Raw genomic sequence first — 19,016 nt, forward strand, 5'->3', positions numbered from 1 at the left:
TACTTGGCAATTGTTGTGCTCATGTTTAAGCTCTTGCATCATATGCTTTGCACCCATTAATGAAGAAATACATAGAGCATGCTAAAATTTGGTTTGCATATTTGGTCTCTCCAAAAGAAGCCTGGTGACCGGGTGTATACGTGAGCACGCTCTGGCTGCCGTTCATTGTGTGTTGAGATTCGGTTACTGTCAAAATGGTTGTTGACTAGTCGTGAGCTTATGCGTCGCTAATGCCAACCTGACGTCTGCTACATATGCCGCGTTTCAATGATTGCGCCCGGGAATCATTAGCGGTGCATGCGCGGGAACTCTTTTGGCGAGCTATTTTTGGCACCGAGTGAAAAAACGCGCGGGCTATGGAGGAATCTTTCCAACCGATCTGTTCCTCCCGTGACTCCTACAGCATGGGTAACCATTTATTTTGCTGGTGTGATAGAAGCCTTCTTCGAGCTCGGTGCGGCCATCATCCCTTTCTCTGCTAGGTGGGTCTAGAAAGCCAAAGAAAACTCTCACGGTCTCTCTCCCCTCACGCGATTTCCCCTTTTTGGTTCTCTCCTCACTCACAAGCATAGTGGCGGCGCTAGGGTTAGGGTTAACGCAGGCAGGCCACCGGCCTCCGCTGATGTCGCGCGCCTCCACGCTGGCTCCATCCTCCGCTGATGCCGCACGCCTCCACGCTGGTTCCGTTCTCCGTTGATGCCGCTCGCTTCCTCTCCGACTCCGTCCTCCCCTGATGCCGCCGGCCAAGTCTCCTGCTCCGACCTCCGCTGATGCCGCCCAGCTCCTCCCTGGCGCCGTCTTTCTCTGTCCTCCGCTGATGCTGCTCACCTTCTCTCCGGCTCCGTCCATCTCCGACCAACCTCCCTCACGGTGTAGATGGTGAGGATGATGTGGTGTGAGACTGGGAGAGGGCATGCCGGCAGCTGCAGGTGAGCGATTCACATCTTTTTTTTCTTTTGCATATTATGTATATCATGTATGTAGTTCTAATCTGCGATGTGAAAAATTGGTGAGTTAGTGTGGTCATTCGGTTTGGATGATCTGGGAATAAATTAACATAGTGCATCACTAATTGTGTTTATGAATCTCTAAACCAAAACGCACATATGGGTTTGTGTTGTTACTGCTGTTGAAATTCTTGTGCGCCAATTACCTTTTTCAGGCAAGAACGACTTGACAAAAACAAGACCCTGGCATGTGTTCTTGTTCATTCAGACAACCACTATTAGAGATGAAGGTAACCAGCTGATGAATCTATCATTGCTTTCCTTTAGATCATGATTCATTATTGTTGTTAGTTGTATCTGATCCATTCACATGTTTAGGATGTTGCATTTTTCTTTAGATTATCTCTTACTCAATTCATCCAGTTCATGGATTGGAAGAACAGTTATGTCATATGTTGCCGATGACTACTACTGTTTTGAACCGATTTTCTTTGACCGTAAAAAATATTATCTCCTAAGTGCACTACTTTCTGATGCACCTAAATACTTCATGATTGATTGAACCAGTTATTTGCACATATACAACAAGAAACTACAGTGAAAAGCAGTCATGATAGTACTCAGAGTAATAGCTGTACTCTGGCACCTATAGGAAAGGATTAGAAACCACATAGCTAGCTTTAGGGGACGGAGGGAGTCACTAGGATCAACACTGCTTCTTAATGATACTTCCAGTTCTATACAGGACCAGTTTTGCTTGTCACTAACACCAATTCTGTATAGGAGTAACATTTCTTCGCTGATAGTATTGGCAGATGTGTTGCCTAAAGACTGGAAGAGATTTTTACAGTAGTATCAGGAAATGCAAGGGAAAGCATGAGTAATTTGTCCAGTAGCAGCAAGCAAGCACATAAATGATCGTAGTACAGGGCACCTGAACTTGACAAGTTGCTGCACATGAATGCCGCTGATATTTTCCTTTGCCATACTTTTTCTTTTGCAGTAATACGATTCCAGTGAAAATAATCATTTAAAAGCATACCTCCGTTCTACAGTTTTACTATTTTTTGCATTTTGTGCATTCTTTATTCTGATCAATAAAGAAGTTACTAATCAGCTAAGTAATTCTGAAGAGGACGGAGTGGAAGTATGCAGAGGAACATATGCACTTGACATCCAACTTGCCTGAGGGCAGAGAAGAATGGTGGTCGATCCAATACAGTTGACTAATCAGCTAAGTAATTCAGTCCGTTTCTTTCTTCAAGTCTTTGATTTGTTTCTCTTCTCCTTCTAAATTGGATTATGTTTGCTGACCTCGCCCCCGTCGTAATTGCTTATAGATCGGTCGACGACGAGCTGATACCTCCATGGCGGAAGGCGGAGGTCGAGGACGAGGACGAGGACGGAGACTGACATAGAGGTCGGAGAAGATCGATGTTCAAAATTCATATCCGAAGTCCTATTTTGAAAAAAAATTAGAGTTTCGGGATTTTTTGCAAAAAATACTTTGTACTGCTGCTCCAACATTTTCCCTGGGATGGAGGGAGTACAAGATTAAGATGTCTATAAAAAAACCTAATAGCTAGATAATCGTCTTTAGTCAACATCGACACCGGCCTATTTTGCTATGCGTTTGCTGTTTTGCGTGTGAGCTGGTTGCTGTACGTTTTCATGTCCAGGCATAGATGTGTGTGTTTACTGTTTTGCGTGTAAGCTGCTTGCTGCATGCTGTTATGGACAAACTCAATAATTGCACATGTTCACGGGTGTGCAAATCTGCCTATCAATAATAGAGCGTAAGAGGATAAGATGAAAGTTGTGAGTTCAACAAACTGTAGCACCCGTGACTACCAATTCTAGTCACCTTCCTGCAGCGTTGTGTGTTTTCTTTGACTATGGGTCAGGGTACTTTCAAAAATAATGGGTGCATGTTGTCCAAATTTCCTGTATCAACAGAACTAGTGGTACTGCTCATCTTCTCCTACCTCTAGTGCTAAGTAAAGGTGAGCAAAGTGCTATGCTCATGAAAAAAAGATGGTCCATTCCTCTAACCTGCAAAGAAAAGTAAGAAGATATATTAAGTGTAATCTATGACTAGGTAGTTGACGAGATATATTAAGTTCAGTGGGCCGTTGCCGCCGTTATGGACGACCGAACTGATCGCAACCACGGTACTGGATGGTGTACGAATTTTGGAGTTGGAAATGTTAGCTGTTTGCAATGGTGAGTAATGGCTGCACGAAACCACGCTAATTTATGGTGGAGAAAAAATGGAGTTTGGAAATGTTAGCTTTCTGCAATGGCGAGTAATGGCTGCACTAGAGTTAGAGTTAGGAAAGTGAAAGAAGCAAAAAAAAACTGGTCGAAGGAAGTGTGACCCACCAAAATTTAAATTCGAAATGTAGGGTCCAGTCCGGTGGGGCCCAACATTTGAATTCAAAATAGTGGGGCCATAAGTGGTTTGGGTCCCACAAATTTGAATTCCGGAGTGTAGGGTCCAGGGAATTATTTTTAACCTGGCCCACTTTTTTGAATTCAAACAAGTGGGTCCTACGTGTTTTTGGAGTGATGTTAGGGCTGATGGGCTTTGTTTAGCGAACAATGATTGTAACAGGGAATCATTAGGTGTGCCACGTGTCAAGCAACGGACGCGTGCTCACGTATACACCCGGTCACAGAATCCACTCTCTTGGTCTCTCTAAGGTCTAGATAATTTCTAGTATTGAGTTTGAACAACAAGGAAGACGGTGTAGAGTCTTATAATGTTTTCAATATGTCTTTTATGTGAGCTTTGCTGCACCGGTTCATCCTTGTGTTTGTTTCAAATAACCTTGCTAGCCTAAAACTTGTATCGAGAGGGAATACTTCTCATGCATCCAAAATACTTGAGCCAACCACTATGCCATTTGTGTCCACCATATCTACCTACTACATGGTATTTCTCCGCCATTCCAAAGTAAATTGCTTGAGTGCTACCTTTAAAATTCCATCATTCGCCTTTGCAATATATAGCTCATGGGACAAATAGCTTAAAAACTATTGTGGTATTGAATATGTACTTATGCACTTTATCTCTTATTAAGTTGCTTGTTGTGCGATAACCATGTTTCTGGGGACGCCATCAACTCTTTGTTGAATATCATGTGAGTTGCTATGCATGTCTGTCTTGTCTGAAGTAAGAGAGATCTACCACTTTAATGGTTAGAGCATGCATATTGTTAGAGAAGAACATTGGGCCGCTAACTAAAGCCATGATCCATGCTGGAAGTTTCAGTTTTGGACATATATCCTCAATCTCATATGAGAATAATAATTGTTGCCACATGCTTATGCATTAAAGAGGAGTCCATTATCTGTTGTCTATGTTGTCCCGGTATGGATGTCTAAGTTGAGAATAATCAATAGCGAGAAATCCGATGCGAGCTTTCTCCTTAAACCTTTGTACAGGCGGCATAGAGGTACCCCTTTGTGACACTTGGTTAAAACATGTGCATTGCGATGATAATCCAGGTAATCCGAGCTAATTAGGACAAGGTGCGGGCACTATTAGTATACTATGCATGAGGCTTGCAACTTGTAAGATATAATTTACATGATACATATGCTTTATTACTACCGTTGACAAAATTGTTTCATGTTTTCAAAATCAAAGCTCTAGCACAAATATAGCAATCTATGCTTTTCCTCTATGGAGGACCATTCTTTTACTTTTATGTTGAGTCAGTTCACCTATTTCTCTCCACCTCAAGAAGCAAACACTTGTGTGAACTGTGCATTGATTCCTACATACTTGCATATTGCACTTGTTATATTACTCTATGTTGACAATATCCATGAGATATACATGTTACAAGTTGAAAGCAACCGCTGAAACTTAATCTTCCTTTGTGTTGCTTCAATACCTTTACTTTGATTTATTGCTTTATGAGTTAACTCTTATGCAAGACTTATTGATGCTTGTCTTGAAGTACTATTCATGAAAAGTCTTTGCTGTATGATTCACTTGTTTACTCATGTCATATACATTGTTTTGATCGCTGCATTCATTACATATGTTTACAATATGATCAAGTTTATGATGGCATGTCACTCCAGAAATTATCTTTGTTATCGTTTACCTGCTCGGGACGAGCAGAAACTAAGCTTGGGGATGCTGATACGTCTCCGACGTATCGATAATTTCTTATGTTCCATGCCACATTATTGATGATATCTACATGTTTTGTGCACACTTTATGTCATATTCGTGCATTTTCTTGAACTAACCTATTAACAAGATGCCGAAGTGCCAGTTGCTGTTTCCTGCTGTTTTTGGTTTCAGAAATCCTAGTAACGAAATATTCTCGGAATTGGACGAAATCAACGCCCAGGTTCCTATTTTGCCCGGAAGCATCCAGAACACACGAGAACCGCCAGAGAGGGGGCACAGGCCCACCAAACCCTAGGCCGGCGCGGCCAAGGGGGGGGCCGCGCCCCCCTATAGTGTGGGCACCCCTTCGACCCTCTGACGCCACCTCTTCGCCTATAAAAAGCCCCTGGACCTAAAACCTCGATACGGAAAAGCCACGGTATGAGAAACCTTCCAGAGCCGCCGCCATCGCGAAGCCAAGATCTGGGGGACAGGAGTCTCTGTTCCGGCACGCCACCGGGACGGGGAAGTGCCCCTGGAAGGCTCCTCCATCGACACCACCGCCATCTCCATCAACGCTGCTGTCTCCCATGAGGAGGGAGTAGTTCTCCATCGAGGCTCGGGGCTGTACCGGTAGCTATGTGGTTCATCTCTCTCCTATGTACTTCAATACAATAATCTCATGAGCTGCCTTACATGATTGAGATTCATATGATGATGCTTGTAATCTAGATGTCGTTATGCTAGTCAAGTGAATTTTACTTATGTGATCTCCGGAGACTCCTTGTCCCACGTGTGTAAAGGTGACAGTGTGTGCACCGTGTGGGTCTCTTAGGCTATATTTCACAGAATACTTATTCACTGTTATGAATGGCATAGTGAAGTGCTTATTTATATCTCTTTATGATTGCAATGTGTTTTGTATCACAATTTATCTATGTGCTACTCTAGTGATGTTATTAAAGTAGTTTTATTCCTCCTGCACGGTGTAATGGTGACAGTGTGTGCATCCGTGTTAGTACTTGGCATATGCTATGATTATGATCTCTTGTAGATTATGAAGTTAACTATTGCTATGATAGTATTGATGTGATCTATGCCTCCTTTCTTAGCATGAAGGTGACAGTGTGCATGCTACGTTAGTACTTGGTTTAGTCTTATTGATCTATCTTACACTCTAAGGTTATTTAAATATGAACATTGAATTGTGGAGCTTGTTAACTCCGGCATTGAGGGTTCGTGTAATCCTACGCAATGTGTTCATCATCCAACAAGAGAGTGTAGAGTATGCATTTATCTATTCTGTTATGTGATCAATGTTGAGAGTGTCCACTAGTGAAAGTCTGATCCCTAGGCCTTGTTCCTAAATAATGCTATCGATGCTTGTTTCTTGTTTTACTGCGTTACTACGCTGCGTTACTACCGCTTGTTCTTGTCCTGGGCAAAGCACTTTTCTGGTGCCGTTGCTACTGCTACTATTTATTCATACCACTTGTATTTCACTATCTCTTCGCCGAACTAGTGCACCTATTTGGTGTGTTGGGGACACAAGAGACTTCTTGCTTTGTGGTTGCAGGGTTGCATGAGAGGGATATCTTTGACCTCTTCCTCCCTGAGTTCGATAAACCTTGGGTGATCCACTTAAGGGAAAACTTGCTGCTGTCCTACAAACCTCTGCTCTTGGAGGCCCAACACTGTCTACAGGAAAAGGAGGGGGCGTAGACATCAGGGGCCAATATTTGGCACACTTGTCCATGGTGTTGTGCCCCACCCTTCTTGCATTGCTTTTTCTAGGTTGGTTTTTACATTCATGGTGATCCCATGGTTGGGGGGTGCCGATACAAGGGTTTTAGGGTCAAAATGGGTCTACCCTGCCCTAAAACATACCCAACCACCTTGGATGGGGCCAATATTTGGCACACTTGTCCATGGTGGAGTGCCCCACCCTTCTTGCATTGCTTTTTCTAGGTTGGTTTTTGCATTAATGGTGATCCCATGGTTGGGGGGTGCCGATACAAGGGTTTTACGGTCAAAATGGGTCTACCCTGCCCTAAAACATAACCAACCACCTTGAATGGGGCCAATATTTGGCACACTTGTCCATGGTGTTGTGCCCCAACCTTCTTGCATTGCTTTTTCTAGGTTGGTTTTTACATTCATGATGATCCCATGGTTGGGGGGTGCCGATACAAGGGTTTTAGGGTCAAAATGGGTCTACCCTGCCCTAAAACATACCCAACCACCTTGGATGGTGCCAATATTTGGCACACTTGTCCATGGTGTTGTGCCCCACCCTTCTTGCATTGCTTTTTCTAGGTTGGTTTTTGCATTCATGGTGATCCCATGGTTGGGGGTGCCCATACAAGGGTTTTAGGGTCAAAATGGGTCTACCCTGCCCTAAAACATACCCAAACACCTTGTATGGGGCCAATATTTGGCACACCTGTCCATGGTGTTGTGCCCCAACCTTCTTGCATTGCTTTTTCTAGGTTGGTTTTTACATTCATGGTGATCCCATGGTTGGGGGGTGCCGATACAAGGGTTTTAGGGTCAAAATGGGTCTACCCTACCCTAAAACATACCCAACCACCTTGGATGGGGCCAATATTTGGCACACTTGTCTATGGTGGTGTGCCCCACCCTTCTTGCATTGCTTTTTCTAGGTTGGTTTTTGCATTAATGGTGATCCCATGGTTGGGGGTGCCGATACAAGGGTTTTAGGGTCAAAATGGGTCTACCCTGCCCTAAAACATACCCAACCACCTTGGATGGGGCCAATATTTGGCACACTTGTCCATGGTGGTGTGCCCCACCCTTCTTGCATTGCTTTTTATAGGTTGGTTTTTGCATTCATGGTGATCCCATGGTTGGGGGGTGCCCATACAAGGGTTTTAGGGTCAAAATGGGTCTACCCTGCCCTAAAACATACCCAACCACCTTGGATGGGGCCAATATTTGGCACACTTGTCCATGGTGGTGTGCCCCACCCTTCTTGCATTGCTTTTTCTAGGTTGGTTTTTACATTCATGGTGATCCCATGGTTGGGGGTGCCGATACAAGGGTTTTAGGGTCAAAATGGGTCTACCCTGCCCTAAAACATACCCAACCACCTTGGATGGGGCCAATATTTGGCACACTTGTCCATGGTGGTGTGCCCCACCCTTCTTGTATTGCTTTTTCTAGGTTGGTTTTTGCATTCATGGTGATCCCATGGTTGGGGGTGCCGATACAAGGGTTTTAGGGTCAAAATGGGTCTACCCTGCCCTAAAACATACCCAACCACCTTGGATGGGGCCAATATTTGGCACACTTGTCCATGGTGGTGTGCCCCACCCTTCTTGCATTGCTTTTTCTAGGTTGGTTTTTACATTCATGGTGATCCCATGGTTGGGGGGTGCCGATACAAGGGTTTTAGGGTCAAAATGGGTCTACCCTGCCCTAAAACATACCTAAGCACCTTTGATGGGGCCAATATTTGGCACACTTGTCCATGTTGTTGTGCCCCTCCCTTATTGCATTGCTTTTTCTAGGTTGGTTTTTACATTCATGGCGATCCCATGGTTGGGGGGTGCCGATACAAGGGTTTTAGGGTCAAAATGGGTCTACCCTGCCCTAAAACATACCCAACCACCTTGGATGGGGCCAATATTTGGCACACTTGTCCATCGTGTTGTTCCCCACCCTTCTTGCATTGCTTTTTCTAGGTTGGTTTTTGCATTCATGGTGATCCCATGGTTGGGGGTGCCGATACAAGGGTTTTAGGGTCAAAATGGGTCTACCCTGCCCTAAAACATACCCAACCACCTTGGATGGGGCCAATATTTGGCACACTTGTCCATGGTGTTGTGCCCCACCCTTCTTGCATTGCTTTTTCTAGATTGGTTTTTACATTCATGGTGATCTCAAGGTTGGGGGGTGCCGATACAAGGGTTTTAGGGTCAAAATGGGTCTACCCTGCCCTAAAACATACCCAACCACCTTGGATGGGGCCAATAATTGGCACACTTGTCCATGGTGTTGTGCCCCACCCTTCTTGCATTGCTTTTTCTAGGTTGGTTTTTGCATTCATGGTGATCCCATGGTTGGGGGTGCCGATACAAGGGTTTTAGGGTCAAAATGGGTCTACCCTGCACTAAAACATACCCAACCACCTTGTATGGGGCCAATATTTGGCACACTTGTCCATGGTGTTGTGCCCCACCCTTCTTGCATTGCTTTTTCTAGGTTGGTTTTTACATTCATGGTGATCCCATGGTTGGGGGGTGCCGATACAAGGGTTTTAGGGTCAAAATGGGTCTACCCTGCCCTAAAACATACCCAACCACCTTGGATGGGGTCAATATTTGGCACACTTGTCCATGGTGGTGTGCCCCACCCTTCTGGCATTGCTTTTTCTAGGTTGGTTTTTGCATTAATGGTGATCCCATGGTTGGGGGTGCCGATACAAGGGTTTTAGGTTCAAAATGGGTCTACCCTGCCCTAAAACATACCCAACCACCTTGGATGGGGCCAATATTTGGCACACTTGTCCATGGTGGTGTGCCCCACCCTTCTTGCATTGCTTTTTCTAGATTAGTTTTTGCATTCATGGTGATCCCATGGTTGGGGGGTGCCGATACAAGGGTTTTAGGGTTAAAATGGGTCTACCCTGCCCTAAAACATACCCAACCACCTTGGATGGGGCCAATATTTGGCACACTTGTCCATGGTGGTGTGCCCCACCCTTCTTGCATTGCTTTTTCTAGGTTGGTTTTTGCATTCATGGTGATCCCATGGTTGGGGGTGCCGATACAAGGGTTTTAGGGTCAAAATGGGTCTACCCTGCCCTAAAACATACCCAACCACCTTGGATGGGGCCAATATTTGGCACACTTGTCCATGGTGGTGTGCCCCACCCTTCTTGCATTGCTTTTTCTAGGTTGGTTTTTACATTCACGGTGATCCCATGGTTGGGGGTGCCGATACAAGGGTTTTAGGGTCAAAATGGGTCTACCCTGCCCTAAAACATACCCAACCACCTTGGATGGGGCCAATATTTGGCACACTTGTCCATGGTGGTGTGCCCCACCCTTCTTGCATTGCTTTTTATAGGTTGGTTTTTGCATTCATGGTGATCCCATGGTTGGGGGTGCCGATACAAGGGTTTTAGGGTCAAAATGGGTCTACCCTGCCCTAAAACATACCCAACCACCTTGGATGGGGCCAATATTTGGCACACTTGTCCATGGTGGAGTGCCCCACCCTTCTTGCATTGCTTTTTCTAGGTTGGTTTTTGCATTAATGGTGATCCCATGGTTGGGGGGTGCCGATACAAGGGTTTTAGGGTCAAAATGGGTCTACCCTGCCCTAAAACATAACCAACCACCTTGAATGGGGCCAATATTTGGCACACTTGTCCATGGTGTTGTGCCCCACCCTTCTTGCATTGCTTTTTCTAGGTTGGTTTTTACATTCATGATGATCCCATGGTTGGGGGGTGCCGATACAAGGGTTTTAGGGTCAAAATGGGTCTACCCTGCCCTAAAACATACCCAACCACCTTGGATGGTGCCAATATTTGGCACACTTGTCCATGGTGTTGTGCCCCACCCTTCTTGCATTGCTTTTTCTAGGTTGGTTTTTGCATTCATGGTGATCCCATGGTTGGGGGTGCCCATACAAGGGTTTTAGGGTCAAAATGGGTCTACCCTGCCCTAAAACATACCCAAACACCTTGTATCGGGCTAATATTTGGCACACCTGTCCATGGTGTTGTGCCCCAACCTTCTTGCATTGCTTTTTCTAGGTTGGTTTTTACATTCATGGTGATCCCATGGTTGGGGGGTGCCGATACAAGGGTTTTAGGGTCAAAATGGGTCTACCCTGCCCTAAAACATACCCAACCACCTTGGATGGGGCCAATATTTGGCACACTTGTCTATGGTGGTGTGCCCCACCCTTCTTGCATTGCTTTTTCTAGGTTGGTTTTTGCATTAATGGTGATCCCATGGTTGGGGGGTGCCGATACAAGGGTTTTAGGGTCAAAATGGGTCTACCCTGCCCTAAAACATACCCAACCACCTTCGATGGGGCCAATATTTGGCACACTTGTCCATGGTGGTGTGCCCCACCCTTCTTGCATTGCCTTTTCTAGGTTGGTTTTTGCATTCATGGTGATCCCATGGTTGGGGGTGCCGATACAAGGGTTTTAGGGTCAAAATGGGTCTACCCTGCCCTAAAACATACCCAACCACCTTGGATGGGGCCAATATTTGGCACACTTGTCCATGGTGGTGTGCCCCACCATTCTTGCATTGCTTTTTCTAGGTTGGTTTTTACATTCATGGTGATCCCATGGTTGGGGGGTGCCGATACAAGGGTTTTAGGGTCAAAATGGGTCTACCCTGCCCTAAAACATACCCAACCACCTTGGATGGGGCCAATATTTGGCACACTTGTCCATGGTGGTGTGCCCCACCCTTCTTGCATTGCTTTTTCTAGGTTGGTTTTTGCATTCATGGTGATCCCATGGTTGGGGGTGCCGATACAAGGGTTTTAGGGTCAAAATGGGTCTACCCTGCCCTAAAACATACCCAACCACCTTGGATGGGGCCAATATTTGGAACACTTGTCCATGGTGGTGTGCCCCACCATTCTTGCATTGCTTTTTCTAGGTTGGTTTTTACATTCATGGTGATCCCATGGTTGGGGGGTGCCGATACAAGGGTTTTAGGGTCAAAATGGGTCTACCCTGCCCTAAAACATACCCAACCACCTTGGATGGGGCCAATATTTGGCACACTTGTCCATGGTGGTGTGCCCCACCCTTCTTTCATTGCTTTTTCTAGGTTGGTTTTTGCATTCATGGTGATCCCATGGTTGGGGGTGCCGATACAAGGGTTTTAGGGTCAAAATGGGTCTACCCTGCCCTAAAACATACCCAACCACCTTGGATGTGGACAGTATTTGGCACACTTGTCCATGGTGGTGTGCCCCACCCTTCTTGCATTGCTTTTTCTAGGTTGGTTTTTACATTCATGGTGATCCCATGGTTGGGGGGTGCCGATACAAGGGTTTTAGGGTCAAAATGGGTCTACCCTGCCCTAAAACATACCTAAGCACCTTTGATGGGGCCAATATTTGGCACACTTGTCCATGGTGTTGTGCCCCACCCTTCTTGCATTGCTTTTTCTAGGTTCAATTTTACATTCATGGTGATCCCATGGTTGGGGGGTGCCGATACAAGGGTTTTAGGGTCAAAATGGGTCTACCCTGCCCTAAAACATAACCAACCACCTTGGATGGGGCCAATATTTGGCACACTTGTCCATGGTTTTGTGTCCCACCCTTCTTGCATTGCTTTTTCTAGTTTGGTTTTTGCATTCATGGTGATCCCATGGTTGGGGGGTGCCGATACAAGGGTTTTAGGGTCAAAATGGGTCTACCCTGCCCTAAAACATACCCAACCACCTTGGATGGGGCCAATATTTGGCACACTTGTCCATGGTGGTGTGCCTCACCCTTCTTGCATTGCTTTTTCTAGGTTGGTTTTTACATTCATGGTGATCCCATGGTTGGGGGGTGCCGATACAAGGGTTTTAGGGTCAAAATGGGTCTACCCTGCCCTAAAACATACCTAAGCACCTTTGATGGGGCCAATATTTGGCACACTTGTCCATGGTGTTGTGCCCCACCCTTCTTGCATTGCTTTTTCTAGGTTGGTTTTTACATTCATGGTGATCCCATGGTTGGGGGGTGCCGATACAAGGGTTTTAGGGTCAAAATGGGTCTACCCTGCCCTAAAACATACCCAACCACCTTGGATGGGGCCAATATTTGGCACACTTGTCCATGGTTTTGTGCCCCACCCTTCTTGCATTGCTTTTTCTAGGTTGGTTTTTGCATTCATGGTGATCCCATGGTTGGGGGGTGCCGATACAAGGGTTTTAGGGTCAAAATGGGTCTACCCTGCCCTAAAACATACCCAACCACCTTGGATGGGGCCAATATTTGGCACACTTGTCCATGGTGGTGTGCCCCACCCTTCTTGCATTGCTTTTTCTAGGTTGGTTTTTACATTCATGGTGATCCCATGGTTGGGGGTGCCGATACAAGGGTTTTAGGGTCAAAATGGGTCTACCCTGCCCTAAAACATACCCAACCACCTTTGATGGGGCCAATATTTGGCACACTTGTCCATGGTGTTGTGCCCCACCCTTCTTGCATTGCTTTTTCTAGGTTGTTTTTTACATTCATGGTGATCCCATGGTTGGGGGTGCCGATACAAGGGTTTTAGGGTCAAAATGGGTCTACCCTGCCCTAAAACATACCCAACCACCTTGGATGGGGCCAATATTTGGCACACTTGTCCATGGTGGTGTGCCCCACCCTTCTTGCATTGCTTTTTCTAGGTTGGTTTTTACATTCATGGTGATCCCATGGTTGGGGGGTGCCGATACAAGGGTTTTAGGGTCAAAATGGGTCTACCCTGCCCTAAAACATACCCAACCACCTTTGATGGGGCCAATATTTGGCACACTTGTCCATGGTGTTGTGCCCCACCCTTCTTGCATTGCTTTTTCTAGGTTGGTTTTTGCATTCATGGCGATCCCATGGTTGGGGGTGCCGATACCAGGGTTTTAGGGTCAAAATGGGTCTACCCTGCCCTAAAACATACCCAACCACCTTGTATGGGGCCAATATTTGGCACACTTGTTCATGGTGTTGTGCCCCACCCTTCTTTCATTGCTTTTTCTAGGTTGGTTTTTACATTCATGGTGATCCCATGGTTGGGGGGTGCCGATACAAGGGTTTTAGGGTCAAAATGGGTCTACCCAGCCCTAAAACATACCCAAACACCTTGTATGGGGCCAATATTTGGCACACCTGTCCATGGTGTTGTGCCCCAACCTTCTTGCATTGCTTTTTCTAGGTTGGTTTTTACATTCATGGTGATCCCATGGTTGGGGTGTGCCGATACAAGGGTTTTAGGGTCAAAATGGGTCTACCCTGCCCTAAAACATACCCAACCACCTTGGATGGGGCCAATATTTGGCACACTTGTCTATGGTGGTGTGCCCCACCCTTCTTGCATTGCTTTTTCTAGGTTGGTTTTTGCATTAATGGTGATCCCATGGTTGGGGGGTGCCGATACAAGGGTTTTAGGGTCAAAATGGGTCTACCCTGCCCTAAAACATACCCAACCATGCCAATATTTGGCACACTTGTCCGTGGTGGTGTGCCCCACCCTTCTTGCATTGCCTTTTCTAGGTTGGTTTTTGCATTCATGGTGATCCCATGGTTGGGGGTGCCGATACAAGGGTTTTAGGGTCAAAATGGGTCTACCCTGCCCTAAAACATACCCAACCACCTTGGATGGGGCCAATATTTGGCACACTTGTCCATGGTGGTGTGCCCCACCATTCTTGCATTGCTTTTTCTAGGTTGGTTTTTACATTCATGGTGATCCCATGGTTGGGGGGTGCCGATACAAGGGTTTTAGGGTCAAAATGGGTCTACCCTGCCCTAAAACATACCCAACCACCTTGGATGGGGCCAATATTTGGCACACTTGTCCATGGTGGTGTGCCCCACCCTTCTTGCATTGCTTTTTCTAGGTTGGTTTTTGCATTCATGGTGATCCCATGGTTGGGGGTGCCGATACAAGGGTTTTAGGGTCAAAATGGGTCTACCCTGCCCTAAAACATACCCAACCACCTTGGATGGGGCCAGTATTTGGCACACTTGTCCATGGTGGTGTGCCCCACCCTTATTGCATTGCTTTTTCTAGGTTGGTTTTTACATTCATGGTGATCCCATGGTTGGGGGGTGCCGATACAAGGGTTTTAAGGTCAAAATGGGTCTACCCTGCCCTAAAACATACCTAAGCACCTTTGATGGGGCCAATATTTGGCACACTTGTCCATGGTGTTGTGCCCCACCCTTCTTGCATTGCTTTTTCTAGGTTGTTTTTTACATTCATGGTGATCCCATGGTTGGGGGGTGCCGATACAAGGGTTTTAGGGTCAAAATGGGTCTACCCTGCCCTAAAACATACCCAACCACCTTGGATGGGGCCAATATTTGGCACACTTGTCCATGGTGTTGTGCCCCACCCTTCTTGCATTGCTTTTTCTAGGTTGGTTTTTGCATTCATGGTGATCCCATGGTTGGGGGTGCCCATACAAGGGTTTTAGGGTCAAAATGGGTCTACCCTGCCCTAAAACATACCCAAACACCTTGTATGGGGCCAATATTTGGCACACCTGTCCATGGTGTTGTGCCCCAACCTTCTTGCATTGCTTTTTCTAGGTTGGTTTTTACATTCATGGTGATCCCATGGTTGGGGGGTGCCGATACAAGGGTTTTAGGGTCAAATGGGTCTACCCTGCCCTAAAACATACCCAACCACCTTGGATGGGGCCAATATTTGGCACACTTGTCTATGGTGGTGTGCCCCACCCTTCTTGCATTGCTTTTTCTAGGTTGGTTTTTTCATTAATGGTGATCCCATGGTTGGGGGGTGCCGATACAAGGGTTTTAGGGTCAAAATGGTCTACCCTGCCCTAAAACATACCCAACCACCTTGGATGGGGCCAATATTTGGCACACTTGTCCATGGTGGTGTGCCCCACCCTTCTTGCATTGCCTTTTCTAGGTTGGTTTTTGCATTCATGGTGATCCCATGGTTGGGGGTGCCGATACAAGGGTTTTAGGGTCAAAATGGGTCTACCCTGCCCTAAAACATACCCAACCACCTTGGATGGGGCCAATATTTGGAACACTTGTCCATGGTGGTGTGCCCCACCATTCTTGCATTGCTTTTTCTAGGTTGGTTTTTACATTCATGGTGATCCCATGGTTGGGGGGTGCCGATACAAGGGTTTTAGGGTCAAAATGGGTCTACCCTGCCCTAAAACATACCCAACCACCTTGGATGGGGCCAATATTTGGCACACTTGTCCATGGTGGTGTGCCCCACCCTTCTTTCATTGCTTTTTCTAGGTTGGTTTTTGCATTCATGGTGATCCCATGGTTGGGGGTGCCGATACAAGGGTTTTAGGGTCAAAATGGGTCTACCCTGCCCTAAAACATACCCAACCACCTTGGATGTGGACAGTATTTGGCACACTTGTCCATGGTGGTGTGCCCCACCCTTCTTGCATTGCTTTTTCTAGGTTGGTTTTTACATTCATGGTGATCCCATGGTTGGGGGGTGCCGATACAAGGGTTTTAGGGTCAAAATGGGTCTACCCTGCCCTAAAACATACCTAAGCACCTTTGATGGGGCCAATATTTGGCACACTTGTCCATGGTGTTGTGCCCCACCCTTCTTGCATTGCTTTTTCTAGGTTCAATTTTACATTCATGGTGATCCCATGGTTGGGGGGTGCCGATACAAGGGTTTTAGGGTCAAAATGGGTCTACCCTGCCCTAAAACATAACCAACCACCTTGGATGGGGCCAATATTTGGCACACTTGTCCATGGTTTTGTGTCCCACCCTTCTTGCATTGCTTTTTCTAGGTTGGTTTTTGCATTCATGGTGATCCCATGGTTGGGGGGTGCCGATACAAGGGTTTTAGGGTCAAAATGGGTCTACCCTGCCCTAAAACATACCCAACCACCTTGGATGGGGCCAATATTTGGCACACTTGTCCATGGTGGTGTGCCTCACCCTTCTTGCATTGCTTTTTCTAGGTTGGTTTTTACATTCATGGTGATCCCATGGTTGGGGGGTGCCGATACAAGGGTTTTAGGGTCAAAATGGGTCTACCCTGCCCTAAAACATACCTAAGCACCTTTGATGGGGCCAATATTTGGCACACTTGTCCATGGTGTTGTGCCCCACCCTTCTTGCATTGCTTTTTCTAGGTTGGTTTTTACATTCATGGTGATCCCATGGTTGGGGGGTGCCGATACAAGGGTTTTAGGGTCAAAATGGGTCTACCCTGCCCTAAAACATACCCAACCACCTTGGATGGGGCCAATATTTGGCACACTTGTCCATGGTTTTGTGCCCCACCCTTCTTGCATTGCTTTTTCTAGGTTGGTTTTTGCATTCATGGTGATCCCATGGTTGGGGGTGCCGATACAAGGGTTTTAGGGTCAAAATGGGTCTACCCTGCCCTAAAACATACCCAACCACCTTGGATGGGGCCAATATTTGGCACACTTGTCCATGGTGGTGTGCCCCACCCTTCTTGCATTGCTTTTTCTAGGTTGGTTTTTACATTCATGGTGATCCCATGGTTGGGGGGTGCCGATACAAGGGTTTTAGGGTCAAAATGGGTCTACCCTGCCCTAAAACATACCCAACCACCTTTGATGGGGCCAATATTTGGCACACTTGTCCATGGTGTTGTGCCCCACCCTTCTTGCATTGCTTTTTCTAGGTTGGATTTTGCATTCATGGCGATCCCATGGTTGGGGGTGCCGATACCAGGGTTTTAGGGTCAAAATGGGTCTACCCTGCCCTAAAACATACCCAACCACCTTGTATGGGGCCAATATTTGGCACACTTGTCCATGGTGTTGTGCCCCACCCTTCTTGCATTGCTTTTTCTAGGTTGGTTTTTACATTCATGGTGATCCCATGGTTGGGGGGTGCCGATACAAGGGTTTTAGGGTCAAAATGGGTCTACCCTGCCCTAAAACATACCCAACCACCTTGGATGGGGCCAATATTTGGCACACTTGTCCATGGTTTTGTGTCCCACCCTTCTTGCATTGCTTTTTCTAGGTTGGTTTTTGCATTCATGGTGATCCCATGGTTGGGGGGTGCCGATACAAGGGTTTTAGGGTCAAAATGGGTCTACCCTGCCCTAAAACATACCTAAGCACCTTTGATGGGGCCAATATTTGGCACACTTGTCCATGGTGTTGTGCCCCACCCTTCTTGCATTGCTTTTTCTAGGTTGGTTTTTACATTCATGGTGATCCCATGGTTGGGGGGTGCCGATACAAGGGTTTTAGGGTCAAAATGGGTCTACCCTGCCCTAAAACATACCTAAGCACCTTTGATGGGGCCAATATTTGGCACACTTGTCCATGGTGTTGTGCCCCACCCTTCTTGAATTGCTTTTTCTAGGTTGGTTTTTACATTCATGGTGATCCCATGGTTGGGGGGTGCCGATACAAGGGTTTTAGGGTCAAAATGGGTCTACCCTGCCCTAAAACATACCCAACCACCTTGGATGGGGCCAATATTTGGCACACTTGTCCATGGTTTTGTGCCCCACCCTTCTTGCATTGCTTTTTCTAGTTTGGTTTTTGCATTCATGGTGATCCCATGGTTGGGGGGTGCCGATACAAGGGTTTTAGGGTCAAAATGGGTCTACCCTGCCCTAAAACATACCCAACCACCTTGGATGGGGCCAATATTTGGCACACTTGTCCATGGTGGTGTGCCTCACCCTTCTTGCATTTCTTTTTCTAGGTTGGTTTTTACATTCATGGTGATCCCATGGTTGGGGGGTGCCGATACAAGGGTTTTAGGGTCAAAATGGGTCTACCCTGCCCTAAAACATACCTAAGCACCTTTGATGGGGCCAATATTTGGCACACTTGTCCATGGTGTTGTGCCCCACCCTTCTTGCATTGCTTTTTCTAGGTTGGTTTTTACATTCATGGTGATCCCATGGTTGGGGGGTGCCGATACAAGGGTTTTAGGGTCAAAATGGGTCTACCCTGCCCTAAAACATACCCAACCACCTTGGATGGGGCCAATATTTGGCACACTTGTCCATGGTTTTGTGCCCCACCCTTCTTGCATTGCTTTTTCTAGTTTGGTTTTTGCATTCATGGTGATCCCATGGTTGGGGGGTGCCGATACAAGGGTTTTAGGGTCAAAATGGGTCTACCCTGCCCTAAAACATACCCAACCACCTTGGACGGGGCCAATATTTGGCACACTTGTCCATGGTGGTGTGCCCCACCCTTCTTGCATTGCTTTTTCTAGGT

General features: G+C 46.5%; 1 long non-coding RNA gene across 1 annotated transcript; it reads left to right on the forward strand.

Moving 5' to 3' along the window:
- The first annotated feature begins 401 nt into the window (after positions 1–401).
- Positions 402–2,820, forward strand: LOC127293459 (uncharacterized). Its single transcript, XR_011742715.1, has 3 exons — positions 402–929; positions 1,163–1,237; positions 2,081–2,820. It is a non-coding gene; the product is annotated as an uncharacterized lncRNA (long non-coding RNA).
- The last annotated feature ends 16,196 nt before the right edge of the window (positions 2,821–19,016 follow it).

The sequence above is a fragment of the Lolium perenne genome, chromosome 4, assembly GCF_019359855.2.
Source record: "Lolium perenne isolate Kyuss_39 chromosome 4, Kyuss_2.0, whole genome shotgun sequence".
Lineage (NCBI taxonomy): Eukaryota > Viridiplantae > Streptophyta > Magnoliopsida > Poales > Poaceae > Lolium > Lolium perenne.